General features: G+C 56.2%; 1 protein-coding gene across 1 annotated transcript in view; it reads right to left on the minus strand.

Annotated features, from left to right (window-relative positions):
* The window catches only part of abca2 (ATP-binding cassette, sub-family A (ABC1), member 2), a 191309-nt gene that overhangs the window by 130985 nt on the left and 41304 nt on the right, over nt 1-19020 (minus strand). The gene's annotated exons all lie outside the window — the stretch shown is intronic.

Here is a 19020-nt window from a genome sequence, read left to right on the forward strand (position 1 = left end):
ACCAACTGGATTGATCCATGGTCGTTCCATCGCCAATAATAGCCACTGAGTGTCAACCTAGGTGGTCTGACCATCACATACATTTCCGCTTCCAGACCTCGCCCACCAGCTCTTATGCCAGTTCTGGCACCACTGCCGTAAAGACAATAAAATTCCCGTCACGGCGATGTGCAGCTTCTGTGTGGGATGTAAACTGGCTTCAGGGGGTCCGTGTGAAAACATCTGTGACAACGTGCGTACTTGTGTGTGTCAAAAGCAGAGGAAGTCTTTTTGTTGCTTTTTCTCTGTAGGAACTTTTACAAAACACGCCAAAAAGCAGAAATACACCCGCGAGGAGGTGGAGGAGTCGTTTACACCCGCGAGGAGGTGGAGGAGTCGTTTACACCCGCGAGGAGGTGGAGGAGTCGTTTACACCCGCGAGGAGGTGGAGGAGTCGTTTACACCCGCGAGGAGGTGGAGGAGTCGTTTACACCCGTTAGGAGGTGGAGGAGTCGTTTACACCCGCGAGGAGGTGGAGGAGTCGTTTACACCCGCGAGGAGGTGGAGGAGCCGTTTACACACGCGAGGATGTGGAGGAGGCGTTTACACCCGCGAGGAGGTGGAGGAGTCGTTTACACCCGCGAGGAGGTGGAGGAGTCGTTTACACCCGCGAGGAGGTGGAGGAGTCGTTTACACCCGCGAGGAGGTGGAGGAGTCGTTTACACCCGCGAGGAGGTGGAGGAGTCGTTTACACCCGCGAGGAGGTGGAGGAGTCGTTTACACCCGTTAGGAGGTGGAGGAGTCGTTTACACCCGCGAGGAGGTGGAGGAGTCGTTTACACCCGCGAGGAGGTGGAGGAGCCGTTTACACCCGCGAGGAGGTGGAGGAGTCGTTTACACCCGCGAGGAGGTGGAGGAGTCGTTTACACCCGCCAGGAGGTGGAGGAGTCGTTTACACCCGCCAGGAGGTGGAGGAGTCGGTTACACCCGCCAGGAGGTGGAGGAGTCGTTTACACCCGCGAGGAGGTGGAGGAGTCGTTTACACCAGCGAGGAGGTGGAGGAGTCGTTTACACCCGCGAGGAGGTGGAGGAGTCGTTTACACCCGCGAGGAGGTGGAGGAGTCGTTTACACCCGCGAGGAGGTGGAGGAGCCGTTTACACCCGCGAGGATGTGGAGGAGGCGTTTACACCCGCGAGGAGGTGGAGGAGCCGTTTACACCCGCGAGGAGGTGGAGGAGCCGTTTACACCCGCCAGGAGGTGGAGGAGCCGTTTACACCCGCCAGGAGGTGGAGGAGCCGTTTACACCCGCCAGGAGGTGGAGGAGTCGTTTACACCCGCCAGGAGGTGGAGGAGTCGTTTACACCCGCCAGGAGGTGGAGGAGTCGTTTACACCCGCCAGGAGGTGGAGGAGTCGTTTACACCCGCGAGGAGGTGGAGGAGTCGTTTACACCCGTTAGGAGGTGGAGGAGTCGTTTACACCCGCGAGGAGGTGGAGGAGTCGTTTACACTGGCGAGGAGGTGGAGGAGTCGTTTACACCCGTTAGGAGGTGGAGGAGTCGTTTACACCCGCGAGGAGGTGGAGGAGTCGTTTACACCCGCGAGGAGGTGGAGGAGTCGTTTACACCCGTTAGGAGGTGGAGGAGTCGTTTACACCGGCGAGGAGGTGGAGGAGGCGTTTACACCCGCGAGGAGGTGGAGGAGTCGTTTACACCCGCGAGGAGGTGGAGGAGTCGTTTACACCCGCGAGGAGGTGGAGGAGTCGTTTACACCCGCGAGGAGGTGGAGGAGTCGTTTACACCCGTTAGGAGGTGGAGGAGTCGTTTACACCCGCGAGGAGGTGGAGGAGTCGTTTACACCCGCGAGGAGGTGGAGGAGTCGTTTACACCCGTTAGGAGGTGGAGGAGTCGTTTACACCGGCGAGGAGGTGGAGGAGGCGTTTACACCCGCGAGGAGGTGGAGGAGTCGTTTACACCGGCGAGGAGGTGGAGGAGGCGTTTACACCCGCGAGGAGGTGGAGGAGTCGTTTACACCCGCGAGGAGGTGGAGGAGTCGTTTACACCCGCGAGGAGGTGGAGGAGTCGTTTACACCCGCGAGGAGGTGGAGGAGTCGTTTACACCCGCCAGGAGGCGGAGGAGTCGTTTACACCCGCGAGGAGGTGGAGGAGCCGTTTACACCCGCCAGGAGGTGGAGGAGCCGTTTACACCCGCCAGGAGGTGGAGGAGCCGTTTACACCCGCCAGGAGGTGGAGGAGCCGTTTACACCCGCCAGGAGGTGGAGGAGTCGTTTACACCCGCCAGGAGGTGGAGGAGTCGTTTACACCCGCCAGGAGGTGGAGGAGTCGTTTACACCCGCGAGGAGGTGGAGGAGTCGTTTACACCCGTTAGGAGGTGGAGGAGTCGTTTACACCCGCGAGGAGGTGGAGGAGTCGTTTACACCCGCGAGGAGGTGGAGGAGTCGTTTACACCCGCGAGGAGGTGGAGGAGTCGTTTACACCCGTTAGGAGGTGGAGGAGTCGTTTACACCGGCGAGGAGGTGGAGGAGTCGTTTACACCGGCGAGGAGGTGGAGGAGTCGTTTACACCCGTTAGGAGGTGGAGGAGTCGTTTACACCGGCGAGGAGGTGGAGGAGGCGTTTACACCGGCGAGGAGGTGGAGGAGTCGTTTACACCCGCGAGGAGGTGGAGGAGGCGTTTACACCCGCGAGGAGGTGGAGGAGGCGTTTACACCCGCGAGGAGGTGGAGGAGGCGTTTACACCCGCGAGGAGGTGGAGGAGTCGTTTACACCCGCGAGGAGGTGGAGGAGTCGTTTACACCCGTTAGGAGGTGGAGGAGTCGTTTACACCCGCGAGGAGGTGGAGGAGTCGTTTACACCCGCGAGGAGGTGGAGGAGCCGTTTACACACGCGAGGATGTGGAGGAGGCGTTTACACCCGCGAGGAGGTGGAGGAGTCGTTTACACCCGCGAGGAGGTGGAGGAGTCGTTTACACCCGCCAGGAGGTGGAGGAGTCGTTTACACCCGCCAGGAGGTGGAGGAGTCGTTTACACCCGCCAGGAGGTGGAGGAGTCGTTTACACCCGCCAGGAGGTGGAGGAGTCGTTTACACCCGCCAGGAGGTGGAGGAGTCGTTTACACCCGCCAGGAGGTGGAGGAGTCGTTTACACCCGCGAGGAGGTGGAGGAGTCGTTTACACCCGCGAGGAGGTGGAGGAGTCGTTTACACCCGCGAGGAGGTGGAGGAGCCGTTTACACCCGGGAGGATGTGGAGGAGGCGTTTACACCCGCGAGGAGGTGGAGGAGCCGTTTACACCCGCGAGGAGGTGGAGGAGCCGTTTACACCCGCGAGGAGGTGGAGGAGCCGTTTACACCCGCGAGGAGGTGGAGGAGCCGTTTACACCCGCCAGGAGGTGGAGGAGTCGTTTACACCCGCCAGGAGGTGGAGGAGTCGTTTACACCCGCCAGGAGGTGGAGGAGTCGTTTACACCCGCCAGGAGGTGGAGGAGTCGTTTACACCCGTTAGGAGGTGGAGGAGTCGTTTACACCCGCGAGGAGGTGGAGGAGTCGTTTACACCCGCGAGGAGGTGGAGGAGTCGTTTACACCCGCGAGGAGGTGGAGGAGTCGTTTACACCCGTTAGGAGGTGGAGGAGTCGTTTACACCCGCGAGGAGGTGGAGGAGTCGTTTACACCCGCGAGGAGGTGGAGGAGTCGTTTAAACCCGTTAGGAGGTGGAGGAGTCGTTTACACCGGCGAGGAGGTGGAGGAGGCGTTTACACCCGCGAGGAGGTGGAGGAGTCGTTTACACCCGCGAGGAGGTGGAGGAGTCGTTTACACCCGCGAGGAGGTGGAGGAGTCGTTTACACCCGCGAGGAGGTGGAGGAGTCGTTTACACCCGCGAGGAGGTGGAGGAGTCGTTTACACCCGTTAGGAGGTGGAGGAGTCGTTTACACCCGCGAGGAGGTGGAGGAGTCGTTTACACCCGCGAGGAGGTGGAGGAGTCGTTTACACCCGTTAGGAGGTGGAGGAGTCGTTTACACCGGCGAGGAGGTGGAGGAGGCGTTTACACCCGCGAGGAGGTGGAGGAGGCGTTTACACCGGCGAGGAGGTGGAGGAGGCGTTTACACCCGCGAGGAGGTGGAGGAGTCGTTTACACCCGCGAGGAGGTGGAGGAGTCGTTTACACCCGCGAGGAGGTGGAGGAGTCGTTTACACCCGCGAGGAGGTGGAGGAGTCGTTTACACCCGCGAGGAGGTGGAGGAGTCGTTTACACCCGCCAGGAGGTGGAGGAGTCGTTTACACCCGCCAGGAGGTGGAGGAGCCGTTTACACCCGCCAGGAGGTGGAGGAGCCGTTTACACCCGCCAGGAGGTGGAGGAGCCGTTTACACCCGCCAGGAGGTGGAGGAGTCGTTTACACCCGCCAGGAGGTGGAGGAGTCGTTTACACCCGCCAGGAGGTGGAGGAGTCGTTTACACCCGCGAGGAGGTGGAGGAGTCGTTTACACCCGTTAGGAGGTGGAGGAGTCGTTTACACCCGCGAGGAGGTGGAGGAGTCGTTTACACCCGCGAGGAGGTGGAGGAGTCGTTTACACCCGCGAGGAGGTGGAGGAGTCGTTTACACCCGTTAGGAGGTGGAGGAGTCGTTTACACCGGCGAGGAGGTGGAGGAGTCGTTTACACCCGCGAGGAGGTGGAGGAGTCGTTTACACCCGTTAGGAGGTGGAGGAGTCGTTTACACCGGCGAGGAGGTGGAGGAGGCGTTTACACCGGCGAGGAGGTGGAGGAGTCGTTTACACCCGCGAGGAGGTGGAGGAGGCGTTTACACCCGCGAGGAGGTGGAGGAGGCGTTTACACCCGCGAGGAGGTGGAGGAGTCGTTTACACCCGCGAGGAGGTGGAGGAGTCGTTTACACCCGTTAGGAGGTGGAGGAGTCGTTTACACCCGCGAGGAGGTGGAGGAGTCGTTTACACCCGCGAGGAGGTGGAGGAGTCGTTTACACCCGCGAGGAGGTGGAGGAGTCGTTTACACCCGCGAGGAGGTGGAGGAGACGTTTACACCCGCGAGGAGGTGGAGGAGTCGTTTACACCCGCGAGGAGGTGGAGGAGCCGTTTACACCCGCGAGGAGGTGGAGGAGCCGTTTACACCCGCCAGGAGGTGGAGGAGTCGTTTACACCCGCCAGGAGGTGGAGGAGTCGTTTACACCCGCCAGGAGGTGGAGGAGTCGTTTACACCCGCCAGGAGGTGGAGGAGTCGTTTACACCCGCCAGGAGGTGGAGGAGTCGTTTACACCCGCGAGGAGGTGGAGGAGTCGTTTACACCGGCGAGGAGGTGGAGGAGGCGTTTACACCCGCGAGGAGGTGGAGGAGTCGTTTACACCCGCGAGGAGGTGGAGGAGTCGTTTACACCCGCGAGGAGGTGGAGGAGTCGTTTACACCCGCTAGGAGGTGGAGGAGTCGTTTACACCCGCGAGGAGGTGGAGGAGTCGTTTACACCCGCGAGGAGGTGGAGGAGTCGTTTACACCCGTTAGGAGGTGGAGGAGTCGTTTACACCGGCGAGGAGGTGGAGGAGTCGTTTACACCCGCGAGGAGGTGGAGGAGTCGTTTACACCGGCGAGGAGGTGGAGGAGGCGTTTACACCCGCGAGGAGGTGGAGGAGTCGTTTACACCCGCGAGGAGGTGGAGGAGTCGTTTACACCCGCGAGGAGGTGGAGGAGTCGTTTACACCCGCGAGGAGGTGGAGGAGTCGTTTACACCCGCGAGGAGGTGGAGGAGTCGTTTACACCCGCCAGGAGGTGGAGGAGTCGTTTACACCCGCCAGGAGGTGGAGGAGCCGTTTACACCCGCCAGGAGGTGGAGGAGCCGTTTACACCCGCCAGGAGGTGGAGGAGCCGTTTACACCCGCCAGGAGGTGGAGGAGCCGTTTACACCCGCCAGGAGGTGGAGGAGTCGTTTACACCCGCCAGGAGGTGGAGGAGTCGTTTACACCCGCCAGGAGGTGGAGGAGTCGTTTACACCCGCGAGGAGGTGGAGGAGTCGTTTACACCCGTTAGGAGGTGGAGGAGTCGTTTACACCCGCGAGGAGGTGGAGGAGTCGTTTACACCCGCGAGGAGGTGGAGGAGTCGTTTACACCCGTTAGGAGGTGGAGGAGTCGTTTACACCGGCGAGGAGGTGGAGGAGTCGTTTACACCCGCGAGGAGGTGGAGGAGTCGTTTACACCCGTTAGGAGGTGGAGGAGTCGTTTACACCGGCGAGGAGGTGGAGGAGGCGTTTACACCGGCGAGGAGGTGGAGGAGGCGTTTACACCCGCGAGGAGGTGGAGGAGGCGTTTACACCCGCGAGGAGGTGGAGGAGGCGTTTACACCCGCGAGGAGGTGGAGGAGGCGTTTACACCCGCGAGGAGGTGGAGGAGTCGTTTACACCCGCGAGGAGGTGGAGGAGTCGTTTACACCCGTTAGGAGGTGGAGGAGTCGTTTACACCCGCGAGGAGGTGGAGGAGTCGTTTACACCCGCGAGGAGGTGGAGGAGTCGTTTACACCCGCGAGGAGGTGGAGGAGTCGTTTACACCCGCGAGGAGGTGGAGGAGACGTTTACACCCGCGAGGAGGTGGAGGAGTCGTTTACACCCGCGAGGAGGTGGAGGAGCCGTTTACACCCGCGAGGAGGTGGAGGAGCCGTTTACACCCGCCAGGAGGTGGAGGAGTCGTTTAGACCCGCCAGGAGGTGGAGGAGTCGTTTACACCCGCCAGGAGGTGGAGGAGTCGTTTACACCCGCCAGGAGGTGGAGGAGTCGTTTACACCCGCCAGGAGGTGGAGGAGTCGTTTACACCCGCGAGGAGGTGGAGGAGTCGTTTACACCCGCCAGGAGGTGGAGGAGTCGTTTACACCCGCGAGGAGGTGGAGGAGTCGTTTACACCCACGAGGAGGTGGAGGAGTCGTTTACACCCGCGAGGAGGTGGAGGAGTCGTTTACACCCGCGAGGAGGTGGAGGAGCCGTTTACACCCGCGAGGAGGTGGAGGAGTCGTTTACACCCGCCAGGAGGTGGAGGAGTCGTTTACACCCGCCAGGAGGTGGAGGAGTCGTTTACACCCGCCAGGAGGTGGAGGAGTAGTTTACACCCGCCAGGAGGTGGAGGTGTCGTTTACACCCGCCAGGAGGTGGAGGAGTCGTTTACACCCGCGAGGAGGTGGAGGAGTCGTTTACACCCGCGAGGAGGTGGAGGAGTCGTTAACACCCGTTAGGAGGTGGAGGAGTCGTTTACACCGGCGAGGAGGTGGAGGAGTCGTTTACACCGGCGAGGAGGTGGAGGAGTCGTTTACACCGGCGAGGAGGTGGAGGAGTCGTTTACACCCGCGAGGAGGTGGAGGAGTCGTTTACACCCGTTAGGAGGTGGAGGAGTCGTTTACACCGGCGAGGAGGTGGAGGAGGCGTTTACACCGGCGAGGAGGTGGAGGAGTCGTTTACACCGGCGAGGAGGTGGAGGAGGCGTTTACACCCGCGAGGAGGTGGAGGAGGCGTTTACACCCGCGAGGAGGTGGAGGAGTCGTTTACACCCGCGAGGAGGTGGAGGAGTCGTTTACACCCGCGAGGAGGTGGAGGAGTCGTTTACACCCGTTAGGAGGTGGAGGAGTCGTTTACACCGGCGAGGAGGTGGAGGAGTCGTTTACACCCGCGAGGAGGTGGAGGAGTCGTTTACACCCGCGAGGAGGTGGAGGAGTCGTTTACACCCGCGAGGAGGTGGAGGAGTCGTTTACACCCGCGAGGAGGTGGAGGAGTCGTTTACACCCGCGAGGAGGTGGAGGAGTCGTTTACACCCGCGAGGAGGTGGAGGAGTCGTTTACACCCGCCAGGAGGTGGAGGAGTCGTTTACACCCGCGAGGAGGTGGAGGAGCCGTTTACACCCGCCAGGAGGTGGAGGAGTCGTTTACACCCGCGAGGAGGTGGAGGAGTCGTTTACACCCGCGAGGAGGTGGAGGAGTCGTTTACACCCGCCAGGAGGTGGAGGAGTCGTTTACACCCGCGAGGAGGTGGAGGAGTCGTTTACACCCGCGAGGAGGTGGAGGAGTCGTTTACACCCGTTAGGAGGTGGAGGAGTCGTTTACACCGGCGAGGAGGTGGAGGAGTCGTTTACACCGGCGAGGAGGTGGAGGAGTCGTTTACACCCGCGAGGAGGTGGAGGAGTCGTTTACACCGGTTAGGAGGTGGAGGAGTCGTTTACACCGGCGAGGAGGTGGAGGAGGCGTTTACACCGGCGAGGAGGTGGAGGAGTCGTTTACACCCGCGAGGAGGTGGAGGAGGCGTTTACACCCGCGAGGAGGTGGAGGAGGCGTTTACACCCGCGAGGAGGTGGAGGAGTCGTTTACACCCGCGAGGAGGTGGAGGAGTCGTTTACACCCGTTAGGAGGTGGAGGAGTCGTTTACACCCGCGAGGAGGTGGAGGAGTCGTTTACACCCGCGAGGAGGTGGAGGAGTCGTTTACACCCGCGAGGAGGTGGAGGAGTCGTTTACACCCGCGAGGAGGTGGAGGAGTCGTTTACACCCGCGAGGAGGTGGAGGAGCCGTTTACACCCGCGAGGAGGTGGAGGAGCCGTTTACACCCGCCAGGAGGTGGAGGAGTCGTTTACACCCGCCAGGAGGTGGAGGAGTCGTTTACACCCGCCAGGAGGTGGAGGAGTCGTTTACACCCGCCAGGAGGTGGAGGAGTCGTTTACACCCGCGAGGAGGTGGAGGAGTCGTTTACACCCGCCAGGAGGTGGAGGAGTCGTTTACACCCGCGAGGAGGTGGAGGAGTCGTTTACACCCGCCAGGAGGTGGAGGAGTCGTTTACACCCGCGAGGAGGTGGAGGAGTCGTTTACACCCGCGAGGAGGTGGAGGAGTCGTTTACACCCGCGAGGAGGTGGAGGAGTCGTTTACACCCGTTAGGAGGTGGAGGAGTCGTTTACACCCGCGAGGAGGTGGAGGAGTCGTTTACACCCGCGAGGAGGTGGAGGAGTCGTTTACACCCGTTAGGAGGTGGAGGAGTCGTTTACACCGGCGAGGAGGTGGAGGAGGCGTTTACACCCGCGAGGAGGTGGAGGAGGCGTTTACACCCGCGAGGAGGTGGAGGAGGCGTTTACACCCGCGAGGAGGTGGAGGAGTCGTTTACACCCGCGAGGAGGTGGAGGAGTCGTTTACACCCGCGAGGAGGTGGAGGAGTCGTTTACACCCGCGAGGAGGTGGAGGAGTCGTTTACACCCGCGAGGAGGTGGAGGAGTCGTTTACACCCGCGAGGAGGTGGAGGAGTCGTTTACACCCGCGAGGAGGTGGAGGAGTCGTTTACACCCGTTAGGAGGTGGAGGAGGCGTTTACACCCGCGAGGAGGTGGAGGAGTCGTTTACACCCGCGAGGAGGTGGAGGAGTCGTTTACACCCGTTAGGAGGTGGAGGAGTCGTTTACACCCGCGAGGAGGTGGAGGAGTCGTTTACACCCGCGAGGAGGTGGAGGAGTCGTTTACACCCGCGAGGAGGTGGAGGAGTCGTTTACACCCGCGAGGAGGTGGAGGAGTCGTTTACACCGGCGAGGAGGTGGAGGAGTCGTTTACACCCGCGAGGAGGTGGAGGAGTCGTTTACACCCGCGAGGAGGTGGAGGAGTCGTTTACACCCGCGAGGAGGTGGAGGAGTCGTTTACACCCGCCAGGAGGTGGAGGAGTCGTTTACACCCGCCAGGAGGTGGAGGAGTCGTTTACACCCGCGAGGAGGTGGAGGAGTCGTTTACACCCGCCAGGAGGTGGAGGAGTCGTTTACACCCGCGAGGAGGTGGAGGAGTCGTTTACACCCGCGAGGAGGTGGAGGAGTCGTTTACACCCGCCAGGAGGTGGAGGAGTCGTTTACACCCGCGAGGAGGTGGAGGAGTCGTTTACACCCGCGAGGAGGTGGAGGAGTCGTTTACACCCGTTAGGAGGTGGAGGAGTCGTTTACACCGGCGAGGAGGTGGAGGAGTCGTTTACACCGGCGAGGAGGTGGAGGAGTCGTTTACACCCGCGAGGAGGTGGAGGAGTCGTTTACACCCGCGAGGAGGTGGAGGAGTCGTTTACACCCGTTAGGAGGTGGAGGAGTCGTTTACACCGGCGAGGAGGTGGAGGAGTCGTTTACACCCGCCAGGAGGTGGAGGAGTCGTTTACACCCGCCAGGAGGTGGAGGAGTCGTTTACACCCGCCAGGAGGTGGAGGAGTCGTTTACACCCGCGAGGAGGTGGAGGAGTCGTTTACACCCGCGAGGAGGTGGAGGAGTCGTTTACACCCGCCAGGAGGTGGAGGAGTCGTTTACACCCGCCAGGAGGTGGAGGAGTCGTTTACACCCGCCAGGAGGTGGAGGAGTCGTTTACACCCGCGAGGAGGTGGAGGAGTCGTTTACACCCGCCAGGAGGTGGAGGAGTCGTTTACACCCGCCAGGAGGTGGAGGAGTCGTTTACACCCGCGAGGAGGTGGAGGTGTCGTTTACACCCGCCAGGAGGTGGAGGAGTCGTTTACACCCGCGAGGAGGTGGAGGAGTCGTTTACACCCGCGAGGAGGTGGAGGAGGCGTTTACACCCGCGAGGAGGTGGAGGAGTCGTTTACACCGGCGAGGAGGTGGAGGAGTCGTTTACACCCGTTAGGAGGTGGAGGAGTCGTTTACACCCGCGAGGAGGTGGAGGAGTCGTTTACACCCGCGAGGAGGTGGAGGAGTCGTTTACACCCGTTAGGAGGTGGAGGAGGCGTTTACACCCGCGAGGAGGTGGAGGAGGCGTTTACACCCGCGAGGAGGTGGAGGAGTCGTTTACACCGGCGAGGAGGTGGAGGAGTCGTTTACACCCGTTAGGAGGTGGAGGAGTCGTTTACACCCGCGAGGAGGTGGAGGAGTCGTTTACACCCGCGAGGAGGTGGAGGAGTCGTTTACACCCGTTAGGAGGTGGAGGAGGCGTTTACACCCGCGAGGAGGTGGAGGAGGCGTTTACACCCGCGAGGAGGTGGAGGAGTCGTTTACACCCGCGAGGAGGTGGAGGAGTCGTTTACACCCGTTAGGAGGTGGAGGAGTCGTTTACACCCGCGAGGAGGTGGTGGAGTCATTCACACCCGCGAGGAGGTGGAGGAGTCGTTTACACCCGCGAGGAGGTGGAGGAGTCGTTTACACCCGCGAGGAGGTGGAGGAGTCGTTTACACCCGCGAGGAGGTGGAGGAGTCGTTTACACCCGCGAGGAGGTGGAGGAGTCGTTTACACCCGCGAGGAGGTGGAGGAGTCGTTTACACCCGCGAGGAGGTGGAGGAGGCGTTTACACCCGCGAGGAGGTGGAGGAGGCGTTTACACCGGCGAGGAGGTGGAGGAGGCGTTTACACCGGCGAGGAGGTGGAGGAGTCGTTTACACCGGCGAGGAGGTGGAGGAGTCGTTTACACCCGTTAGGAGGTGGAGGAGTCGTTTACACCCGCGAGGAGGTGGAGGAGTCGTTTACACCCGCGAGGAGGTGGAGGAGTCGTTTACACCCGCGAGGAGGTGGAGGAGGCGTTTACACCCGCGAGGAGGTGGAGGAGTCGTTTACACCCGTTAGGAGGTGGAGGAGTCGTTTACACCCGCGAGGAGGTGGAGGAGTCGTTTACACCCGCGAGGAGGTGGAGGAGTCGTTTACACCCGTTAGGAGGTGGAGGAGTCGTTTACACCCGCGAGGAGGTGGAGGAGTCGTTTACACCCGCGAGGAGGTGGAGGAGTCGTTTACACCCGCGAGGAGGTGGAGGAGTCGTTTACACCCGCGAGGAGGTGGAGGAGTCGTTTACACCCGCGAGGAGGTGGAGGAGGCGTTTACACCCGCGAGGAGGTGGAGGAGTCGTTTACACCCGCGAGGAGGTGGAGGAGTCGTTTACACCCGCGAGGAGGTGGAGGAGTCGTTTACACCCGCGAGGAGGTGGAGGAGTCGTTTACACCGGCGAGGAGGTGGAGGAGTCGTTTACACCGGCGAGGAGGTGGAGGAGTCGTTTACACCGGCGAGGAGGTGGAGGAGTCGTTTACACCTGCGAGGAGGTGGAGGAGTCGTTTACACCGGCGAGGAGGTGGAGGAGTCGTTTACACCCGTTAGGAGGTGGAGGAGTCGTTTACACCCGCGAGGAGGTGGAGGAGTCGTTTACACCCGCGAGGAGGTGGAGGAGTCGTTTACACCCGCGAGGAGGTGGAGGAGTCGTTTACACCCGCGAGGAGGTGGAGGAGTCGTTTACACCCGCGAGGAGGTGGAGGAGTCGTTTACACCCGCGAGGAGGTGGAGGAGTCGTTTACACCCGCGAGGAGGTGGAGGAGTCGTTTACACCCGCGAGGAGGTGGAGGAGTCGTTTACACCGGCGAGGAGGTGGAGGAGTCGTTTACACCCGTTAGGAGGTGGAGGAGTCGTTTACACCGGCGAGGAGGTGGAGGAGTCGTTTACACCGGCGAGGAGGTGGAGGAGTCGTTTACACCAGCGAGGAGGTGGAGGAGTCGTTTACACCGGCGAGGAGGTGGAGGAGTCGTTTACACCGGCGAGGAGGTGGAGGAGTCGTTTACACCCGCGAGGAGGTGGAGGAGTCGTTTACACCCGCGAGGAGGTGGAGGAGTCGTTTACACCCGCGAGGAGGTGGAGGAGTCGTTTACACCCGTTAGGAGGTGGAGGAGTCGTTTACACCCGTTAGGAGGTGGAGGAGTCGTTTACACCGGCGAGGAGGTGGAGGAGTCGTTTACACCCGTTAGGAGGTGGAGGAGTCGTTTACACCCGTTAGGAGGTGGAGGAGTCGTTTACACCCGTTAGGAGGTGGAGGAGTCGTTTACACCCGCGAGGAGGTGGAGGAGTTGTTTACACCGGCGAGGAGGTGGAGGAGTCGTTTACACCGGCGAGGAGGTGGAGGAGTCGTTTACACCCGTTAGGAGGTGGAGGAGTCGTTTACACCCGCGAGGAGGTGGAGGAGTCGTTTACACCCGCGAGGAGGTGGAGGAGTCGTTTACACCGGCGAGGAGGTGGAGGAGTCGTTTACACCCGCGAGGAGGAGGTGGAGGAGTCGTTTACACCCGCGAGGAGGTGGAGGAGTCGTTTACACCCGCGAGGAGGAGGTGGAGAAGTCGTTTACACCGGCGAGGAGGTGGAGGAGTCGTTTACACCCGCGAGGAGGTGGAGGAGTCGTTTACACCGGCGAGGAGGTGGAGGAGTCGTTTACACCCGTTAGGAGGTGGAGGAGTCGTTTACACCGGCGAGGAGGTGGAGGAGTCGTTTACACCGGCGAGGAGGTGGAGGAGTCGTTTACACCCGCGAGGAGGTGGAGGAGTCGTTTACACCCGCGAGGAGGTGGAGGAGTCGTTTACACCCGCGAGGAGGTGGAGGAGTCGTTTACACCCGCGAGGAGGAGGTGGAGGAGTCGTTTACACCCGCGAGGAGGTGGAGGAGTCGTTTACACCCGCGAGGAGGTGGAGGAGTCGTTTACACCCGCGAGGAGGTGGAGGAGTCGTTTACACCCGCGAGGAGGAGGTGGAGGAGTCGTTTACACCCGCGAGGAGGAGGTGGAGGAGTCGTTTACACCTGCGAGGAGGTGGAGGAGTCGTTTACACCCCCAAGGAGGAGGTGGAGGAGTCGTTTACACCCGCGAGGAGGAGGTGGAGGAGTCGTTTACACCCGCGAGGAGGTGGAGGAGTCGTTTACACCCGCGAGGAGGAGGTGGAGGAGTCGTTTACACGGAGGAACAGTGATGTTTACAGGGGCGTCCGCGTTGTTTTCTTCCCGTTGTTTCTTACTGTTGCCGTATCTCCAGCGGTTCTGTTGGGTCTGCTAAAGACGTGGGACCTGGTTTGTTAGAAAACTTGGGGTCTCGGCTCTAAAACGTCAGACCCCGGACCGGGGGAACCGTTCATGCGGGTGTCGTTCAGTCCGAGTGTGCGTGAAGCAAAAAGAGCAGCGATGAAAGAGACGCAGCGGTTCAACACCTCTATTTCCCTCCAGTTGTAAACATTTGTTCATAAATAGAAAATGATAGAAAGAAAATAAGCTGCTGCTGATTTATCTGCGTGTGTGTGGACCGCTTCCATACTGTGTGTGTGCATGCGTGCAGCGATGCGTGTCTGTTAGAACATACACTTATTACAGTCGCAGGACTAATGTGGGATAAAAACTTCTTGTTTGTCTTTATTAGTCTGTCATGTGATTGTGATGGAAACCCAGCAGCTCTTCAGATGAAGAAGGAGCAGCTCCTTCCAGAGGAAGACTACATTCCTGCCCTTCAGACCACCAGGACCCCTGCTCATCATAACAGCTACATATTCTGCTCTCCTGCTTTTTACTTTACTTTTACAAACACTCTTTATCAGACAATAGTTCAAATCTAATGTAAATATGTAAATTGTATTGTGTTATGGTGTTTTTATTATTACATTTTGTTTACATTACATAACATGGCATTATATTGTTTACATATATAAAAATGATGACCTTAAAACTTATTCTGACTCTTTTATTATAATGCACCGTAGAAAAAATAAGCTTTTAGTGTGTTTATGCATCACCTGGTGAATTTCAATAATACTGATAGTAAATATGAATATACAGCAATATTCCTCTTGATACCACCTTTCATTAGAGTCTCATTGATGACTGTATGTTGAAGTGTTCTGGAGTTAGAGCTTATTGAAGACTCCAAATGGTCACTTTGGGGAGCGCATGAACATACTTACAGTAAAACCCTCATAGAATAATAATTGCGGCTGCTATTGTCACCAAATTTTAACTGGTCAATAACTTTATGCTGGTTACAGTTACAATACATCTGAAAGCTCAGGGTAAAACTTTAGAATGTTTTCTTTAAAATGAGACCATGCTTTTGAATATACTCCAAAGGGTTCAAGAACAGCATCTAATTTAATTTGGGTTTGTCTTTTTCAGGTGTGTTTGGCATTTTGGGGGGTGACTGTTAAGGGGTTAAACACATCATGTTGGAGCAGACACAGTTACCAGGCCAGTGAAGGAAAGATTCTTTTGGCCTTACATGCAGAAGGAGACAGAAGCTTACGTAGTCAGAAAGTGTGTTTGTGTTAAACAGAAATTATGTCATGCCCCTGATAAAGCACCAATGAGCTCTATAATCACCAGTTTCCCCTTTGAGTTAGTTTCAGTCGAATACCTTCACCTGGAGCCCAGTACGGGGGCTATGAGTACATTTTTGTTCTGGTGGATCATTTCATTTGTTTTGCCCAAGCATACCCCACCAAAAACAAGTCAGGAACGACTGGAGCATTAAAAACATATCAGAATCCTTAGATTCAGTTACCCTGAAAAACTACCACGATCAATGGCAGGAATTTAAGAATGCACTGTTTCAGAACCACAAACAACTGGCTGGCATATCTCGTTCCCGAACCACACCATACCACCCACTGGGAAATCCTGTTGAGCAATTTAACAGGACCATTCTTCAGATGTTGCGGACCCAGCAGAAAGACAAAAATTCTGTCTGGAAAGACTATATCCCTCAAATTATTCATGCATAGAACTGCACAATCCATGAGGCCACGGGAGACTCACCATTTTTTCTTTTATATGGACGAGCCCCACACTTACCAATTGACTTACTATTCAACCTTAGACTCAAAAAAGGAACAGCAGATAGGCAAGTGTTTGCATACCATTGCAGGAAGCGTACAGGAATGCCTCAGAAAACAGCCAGAAATGATCAGCCAAGGGATAGAAAAACAATATGGCAAAAGGGTTAAGGGTACCACTCTGCAATCAGTTGACAGAGTGCTGGTGAGAAACCTCTATGAAAGAGGCAGACCTGGAAAATTGCATGCATACTAGGAAGAAAAGGTCCATCTTGCCTCCAAAAGAATTGGTGAAGGGCCTTTTGCTAAGTGCAAGATGAGTCTGGGAATAAATGTATCCGAGTGCTTCATCACAATCTGTTGTTGCCAGCAGAAATAAAATACCCCTAGAGGAGAATATAAAGAGACCATTTTAATGACAATGAGGGATCAGAGCATGACTTTTATGAGTCAGATAGTGAAGAGGACTTTGATAGCCTCAAACCTATACCAGTGTACTGAATGACTCCTACCAGACCTCATGCTACTCACTCATGGCCCCAGTTTCCCCTCAATCCAGCAACAGGAGTTTACACCAATGACAGGGTTAGGGTGATGAAAAATGAAAATGAAAATGAAAAAGACTCTGTCAAGAACCTAGCACCAGTTTACAGTCCTGGACAACAAAAAAACAGCCATGGAGTTCACTGCAAACGATATGGAAACATTTCAGGAAACAGAGTGTCAGACTCGAAACAAACACTGTTGTGTACGACAGGATTCTGACCTAAAATTACCCGGTGAACAAAGTCTGTGAAGTTCTGAGTTTTTCTCCAGTGTGGGGGAAACGGCCCCCAGTGCTCCCATCACTATGGGTACTAATGTTGCTCCAGGTCTTCCTTGAGGCCTTGGTACTTCTCCAGTTTCTCCTTTTTCCTGATATTTCCATCATTGGGGATGGATACATCGATCACTACGGCTTTCCTCTGCTGCTTATCCATGATCACTATGTCCGCTTGGTTGGCCACCACCATTTTATCTGTCTGGATCTGGAAGTCCCTTGGGGGGAGTTTCCCACTGGGACTAAGGGGTCTCCAGTCCATATTCTACACAGGTGTTCCTATACACTATGCCGGCTACTTGGTTATGTTATTCTATGTATTCTTTGCCTGCCAGTATCTTGCACCCTGCTGTGAGGTGCTGGATTGTTTCAGGGGCTCCTTTGCATAGTCTGGTAGATCTGGACCTGCTCCTGTGCTGCCATGATTAGTGCCTCTGTGCTGTCCTTCAGTCCAGCCCTCTCCAGCCATTGATAGGACTTGTTTATATCGGCCACTTCGGTGATCTGCCGGTGGTACATCCCATGGAGAGGCTTTTCCTCCCATGATGGTTCTTCCATCTCGTGTTCCTCCAGACTCCATTGTCTGAGACATTCACTAAGTGCTTCATCCCTCGGTGCCCTCTTCCTGATGTATTCATGGAGCTTGGATGTTTCATCTTGGAAAGTGGCCTTGATGCTCACTCGTCCCCGGCTTCCTTCTTTGCTCTTAGTGTATAGTCGCTGGACAGTGGACTTGGGGTGGAACCCTCCATGCATGGTGAGCAGCTGCTGCATTTTGACATCCGTGGTCTGAGCTTCCTCCTTTGGCCAGCTTATTATCCCAGCAGGGTATCGGATCACTGGCAGGGCGTAGCCATTAATTGCCCGGATCTTGTTCTTACCATTGAGCTGACTTCTCAATACTTGCCTCAGTCGTTGCAGGTATGTAGCTGTGGCAGCTTTCCTTGGGGCTTCTTCATGGTTACCATTCGCCTGTGGTATGCCCAGGTACTTATAGCTTTCCTCTACATCTGTTATCCTGCCCTCTGGGAGTGCAATGCCCTCCGTATGGATTACCTTCCCTCTATTTGTTATCATCCACCCACATTTCTCCAGTCCGAATGACACTCCGATGTCCCTGCTGTAGATCCTGGTGGTGTGGATCAGTGAGTCGATGTTCCGCTCACTCTTAGCGTACAGCTTGATGTCATCCATGTACAGGAGGTGACTAATGGTGACCCCATTCCTGGGTCGGTATCCATAGCCAGTCTTGTTGATTATTTGGCTGAGGGGGGGTTCAGGCCTCTACAGAACAGCAGCGGGGACAGGGCATTTCCTTGGTATATGCCACATTTGATGGAGACTTGTGGCTTGAAGTTGGCCTCCAAGGGGGATGGCACAGTCTCACTGAGTTTGCAATGAAGGTCCTCATGGTGCCGTTGATCGTGTACAGCTCCAGACATTCCAGGATCCCTGTGTGTGGCATTGAGTCGTAGGCTTTCCGGTAGTTAATCCAGGCAGTGCAGTCTGTCTGTTTTTGCAGTCTCACGTGATAGTCCTACAACCCACTCAAACACTTTACAATATTTATGACTCAAGTCACCGAGTTTTTTGGTGGGATAAGTGCACTTTTTGAGAGAGCTGGTTCACTATGCGTCTTACATCAATGAACCTGGAAGCCCCTGAATGTTTTGAGTATGAAATTAATCACTGTTAATTAGGGCTAGACGATAATTTGATAACAATATATAACAATTGATAGACGAATGGTGTGGTAGAAAAGGGTTAATAAAATGTTAAAAAGAAAAATACTGTCACAGTCGCAGTGAAGGTGTGGAGTTAATAACTATTATGGTCTTTGAGGTATGGAATAAAATAGCATTTTGTCTAATGGCAAGAATCTGGATTTAATTGTCAGTGTATGATGTGTATGACTCTGGGCATTATTTGTTGAATTAGAAACTATGATGGCAAAATATTCCCTATCTTCCAATAGTAAAGGATCCTTTAAATAATTCCTGAATCCAGATGGTGTTCTGAATAATCCCCAAAATGGAACCACTTGTTATTCCATTTCTGACATTTCCTAAAAATTTGATCAAAATCTGTTCTTAACTTTTTAGGTGAGGTTGCCACTATTTGACTGGTAGCCAATGTGACAGGAAGTGGCTTCATTATAATTCCAGATCAAAATAGAGGTCTCCTAGCAGGACAGTAGTGACAGTGATATTTTTTATGATGAAAATTGGTTAAATATTATTGTTTAAATAATGGATCAGTGAAAGTTGATCATATAGTCACTAAACAACAATACATTTGTGGCTGGGTTGTAAATCTCCTGGACAGGAGGTAAAGTTCCGTAGATCACCCAAAAGGGTAAGGTAGTTACTCCATATAGTTTTACATCAACAGTCCGAAGAAACTTTTAATGTTTTAAACTTTTCAGTGAAGAAAAAGTAACACCAAAATTAATTCTTAACCTGCTGATGCTCATCTTTTGACAGACAGTAGCTCAAGACATAGCAGTGGCAAATTGTAGCAACCCTTCCTGCAGCTGCCACAGCAAGAGCCCGCCATGTTTGCTGCTAACGCAACATCGCTAGCGGTTCAGGCTGATCCAGTTCAGGACCACCTTGTTCTTCCACCACTGCTGTGTAGCTGAGAGCATTCTGAAAGGAGGAAAGGGCTTTCACCAGAAAGACCG

Source organism: Telmatherina bonti (genome assembly GCF_933228915.1).
Source record: "Telmatherina bonti genome assembly, chromosome: 13".
NCBI lineage: Eukaryota > Metazoa > Chordata > Actinopteri > Atheriniformes > Telmatherinidae > Telmatherina > Telmatherina bonti.